Here is a 5610-nt window from a genome sequence, read left to right as displayed (position 1 = left end):
TATATATATGTATATATATATACATATATATATATATATATATACATATATATATATATATATATATATATATATACATATATATATATATATATACATATATATATATATATATATATATATATATATATATATATATATATATGTATATATATATATATATATATATATATATATATATATATATATATATATATACAATATATACATATATATATATATATATATATATATATATATATTTATATATATATATATATATATATATATATATATATATATATATATATATATATATATATATATATATATATATATATATAAATTTATGGGTCTCGTAGAAACAAAACACAAAAGATCCATCAGAAGTAGGATGAAAAGAATGTGGGGAAATGAGGATTTTGATATTTGCGAAGTCTTTGCCATTGAAACAAATGCGGGTGGACTGATAGCCACATGGGACAAAACAACTATAAATGTCTTAAATAGGTTCTCAGGGGATAGATGGATCTTACTTGAAGCTTGTTTGGACGGACAAACCTTCGAATGCTGCGTGGGTGTCATTTATGGGTACAATGATCGAATGAAACGCTACACTCAACTACAAGACATTAAAAGTTTGGTTTTGTCTATCAACAAACCCTGTATGCTGATGGGAGACTTCAATGCAGTTTTACATCCTGAAGAAAGAACTGGATCTTTTAGATGTGACCGAAGTATGAGGGAGTTCTCCGAATGGGTTACAGATCTGAACTTGATCGATATTCCTCTACATGGTGTGAAATATACTTGGAGAAGGAATGAATCCAGAAGCAGGTTAGATAGAGCCTTATGTTGCCAGGCCTGGCTTACAGAATTTCCGAATTTATGTATGAATGGGTTAAAACGGAGCTTCTCTGATCATCATCCAATACTGCTTTCGCTTGAATCGGGGAATAACTGGGGCCCAAAACCTTTTCGATGTTATGATGCTTGGTTCCTCAACCCGACGCTCAAAGATTTCCTCATAAATGAATGGCGAAATATCCCGGATGAATCCCTACATAACAAATTAAAAGCCCTGAAAGCCCCCTTAAAAGCTTGGAAAAAGGAACACTTTGACCACATGGAATCCAGGATCTATGATCTCGAATCAGCAATACATGAACTTGATAGAACCTCTGACACTAGGGATCTGGATGTCTTGGAGAGGGCCAGGTTGAGTGCAGCACACTGTCTACTAAACCAATGGCTGATTAGAAGAGAAAGAATGTGGAGGCAACGAGCCAGGTCGTACGGATTCAACATGAAAGATCATAACAACAAATTCTTCCATGCCTCGACAATCTACAAGAGAAAGAAAAATGAGATACTACAGACTTTCATAAATGGCAGAAGGGTACAGGGGGTCACAAATCTTAAGTATGAAGTCAGAAACTACTTTGTACAAAGATTCAAACAAGAGGCGACCCCGAACTTTGAGTTTAATCTTGATAACCACCAGAAGCTCTCACCGGAACAGGCTCAATGCCTGGAAACCATCCCCTCAAGAGAGGAAGTGCAACAAGCAGTTTGGTCATGTGGCCCAGATAAAGCCCCGGGTTTCGATGGCTTCAATTTCAAGTTTATCAGAGAGATGTGGGAGATGTTGAAGGATGAAATCTACGAGTTTGTGCTCAGCTTTTTTGTCAACGGCGAATCTGTGAGCCACCTAAACATCACCTGGGTAGCTTTGATCCCAAAGACCGATAGTCCTTCATCCATTGAGGAGTATAGGCCTATAAGCATGGTGGGTGCACTGTACAAAATCATCTCAAAGATCCTATCACAGCGCCTAAAGACTGTCATTGCTGAACTCATTGATGAATCACAATCTGCTTTTGTGGGAAACAGACAGATCCTGGATGGGGTCCTCATCGCAAATGAATCTATTAGATGGCTGAAAAAGAAGAAAATTCCGGGCACGCTCATCAAACTTGATTTCCAAAAGGCGTACGACTCAGTCAACCGGTCTTTCATGAAACAGGTGATGGAAAAACTGGGTTTTGGCAGGAAATGGATTACATGGATTATGAACTGCATCACCTCTGCGTCGTTGTCCATACTCTTGAATGGCTCCCCCCTCAAACCCTTCAAGATGGAAAAAGGTCTCAGGCAAGGCGACCCCCTTTCTCCATACCTCTTTATCCTAGTCAGTGAAGCCTTGGTGCATCTTCTAAAAAAGGATAAGAAGGGGTTGAGAAGGGGTTGAAAATGAGAAGGATAAGAAGGACTCTACATCCTTAATTTCACTAAAATAAAAAAAATCTATGATCACGAGCCAAAAAACTCATAATTGTAAAAGTAAATATGTTACACAGAAAGGTAACTATGAAATAATTTTTAATTGTTCTTAATTTATAACATAGTATATTTTTTGTATATAGAGTAACAAAACAAAATCAAACAAAAATTCTTCTCACCCTTCTCATTTTAAAATCCTTCTTATTTGATTCTACATATATATATATATATATATATATATATATATATATATATATATATATATATATATATATATATATATATATATATATATATATATATATATATATGTGTGTGTGTGTGTGTATGGTCAAGTTCCAGTGAAAATGAAGCTTATATGAGAACCGTGAGAACCAAAAACTGTGTTATCTTTCTACATAAAAGGTGTTACTTTTGCGCAGAAAATGTTTGTTTTTAAAATAATCTGGTGCTTTTTTTACCAAAAAAGTGTAACTTTCAGAAAAAAATATAAATGCAAAGTAACACATTTTTTTAGAAAAGTTACACCTTTTTATGGTTCTCACGGTTTTCATATAAGGATGGTTTTCACTTGAATTTATATCTATATATATATATATATATATATATATATATATATATATATATATATATATATATATATATATATATATATATATAAATTGGATTAAATATTAAAAATAGTACATAATTTCTAATGTTACAAGTAATTTAAAATAGAGAAAGTATGTAAAATAAGGTAATAAGGATTAAATATTTAAAAACAGCTGTAGGTAGTGCTATACAAATTGGATTCGTATAGTTTTTACAAAATATGAATTATGTTAGACTCAATTTTTAATTGTTTAAAGCAGAATATTATTATTTGATGATCAGCGTTAATTTGGAAGAAACTACATTTTTGTATTACGAATTGACGGCGGCTACATTTGAGGGACGAAATGGCGTTCCATTCTCATTTTTGAAGTCAAAACTTTGATACAACCTCCATCATACTAACCTCCTTTCATTTGTTTTCCATCATATATATCAATCTAATTATTTTTTTATAAGTATTTTTATTGCTTAAATTTACAATTTTTAAAAATTTTAAATTAATAAAATTTACATCCAATCCAAACGTATCAAATCAAATTCTACTTAATTATATTTTTTCAATTATTTATGAAATCTTTTTTATTTTATTTATTAAATGAGTATTATTTAGTGTATTGGATATTTTGAGATGGTTAAACATAATATACTTTTATTAAAATTGTTTGTTATTTATAAAATTGATTGCTTAAATGCAATGTTTATTTCTAATATGATTCAGGTTGTAACTATTTTTATGTAAGTCAATTATATTTTTCATGGTAAAAACCATTTTTTCGTTTAAACTTCTATAAAATAATTTTACATATTTTTCTGTTAAATTTGATTTTGAAATGTGTTATTACTTTATATAAATTAATGTAATATATGTCGGAAAATTTAATAAATCCGTGCATCGCACGGGCACTATCTTGTAGAATATAATAAATTGGAGAATAAGGTGCGAGTTAGTAAAGATAAGTCTATATTATGAATTCTATGAATAGTTTTTTAGATGCTGATCATAGTATTCTATGAATAGAATACACTAAATACGATAATGATGATGAAGAATAAATCTATATTAAACATTACCTAGAAACCAATAATTAGAAAATAAAAATTAAATCAAAAGATATATAAAGGAGAGAAACCTAGCAGAGTTGAGCTTTTTACAAGAAAATTATGATTTCATACTATGTGAATAGTAGATTTAAAAATAAGTTTTGTTTCATTGTTGTCAGTGTTATTGGTGAACTTAAATGCACCAAATAAATTCTATGTATTAGTGTGGTTGTATAGAAATGAAATTCTATGAGGATTAAAGATGGCTGATAAAGTAGGATTGAATGTGGTGTTTAAGAGTGTAGTCAATGCATGAAGTAATGAAGACAAGACTTAAACATATGAATTTTGACATGATGAATGACACTTCATGAGGAGTTTAAGAGTCAAGAAAAGATTCTACACAAGGCACTCAAAGGTATCTTTGCTTTGAATGAAATGTGAGATCAGAAAGGTTAGAAGGTGCTGCAACTGAGGGTGCTCGAACTAGCTGATTCTTGCTCGATTGAGCATGCTGCTAGCAGTGATCCAGTAGCCTCTTGAAACTGTTGCTCGAACGAGCACTTTATGTCAGTGCTTTACTTTGGATTTTGTTTTCAACTTATCATGTTCTAAGAGATGTTACATGTAATTTATTCTTAGTCTTTAAAATGTGTATTACTCATTAATGTATAATCCCCTATAAATAGGGAGCTCATATGCTTATCAAACACATCCACAAAAATCACTAAGCCTAAATACAAGTCTAATATCTTCTCTATTATAATTCTCCATTTGATAGTTCTTTAAACTCCTTTGAGATAATATAAATGAGATACTACACACCGGAGGACGTAGCCTTAATTGGGTGAATCTCGTTAAATCTTTGTATTATTTTATTGCATTATTTTCTTTTACAAACAATGTTTTCATTGAAAGTGTAATTTGTTCATTACAAGACTTCATACACTCAATCTTGATGATATTAGAGTTTAAAACACGTTGTTTGAACTCTAATATAACATCGTTTTCGATTGTAAAGTGAATTATGTTTTTTCTTATAATTTCTTGGAAAAAAAAAATTAAAGTATCTTATTAACTTTATTTTTTTTAAAAAAATTGTATGACATTCACGCACATAGACACTACACTTTTCTAATCGGATCTTATAGGTAGGTGGACGTGACTCATACTTCATCCATCCTCCAATAAATAACCACACTTATATATTATATACTCTTAAATATTAAGAAATAATCAAATCATTAAATTGTTAAATAATATTAGATGAAAATTGAAATATAGAAGTACAAATGAATGAATATTTTTGTGAGTATATTTAAAAATAATAGAACTAATTTGTACATGAATAAATATTTTTTTTAAATAAATAGTAGATCAATGATGCTTTGTAAATTAAAAATTAAAAATAATAATCTGAGTATCTTTATTACATATTTATACATTATTTTTCAAATTTTAATTAATTTATATAACCCCAACTAAAATTTTTAATCACGTCTCAAATTAATCATCTTATAATGATTTTTAGCATGTAAGATTGATATGGTCATTTTTATTCTATGACATCATCTTTGTTATAATGAGGGAAAGATTTCTGAGCTATATTTTATTTTAATTTATTGTATAGATAGATAATATAGTAGGAACAATAGATATTTTAAATTTTTTAAAAATGTAATTTACTTTAGTTTATTTTATTTTAGAAAA

This window comes from Amaranthus tricolor, chromosome 14, assembly GCF_026212465.1.
Source record: "Amaranthus tricolor cultivar Red isolate AtriRed21 chromosome 14, ASM2621246v1, whole genome shotgun sequence".
Taxonomy (NCBI): domain Eukaryota; kingdom Viridiplantae; phylum Streptophyta; class Magnoliopsida; order Caryophyllales; family Amaranthaceae; genus Amaranthus; species Amaranthus tricolor.
Note: the sequence above shows the minus strand (reverse complement) of the source record.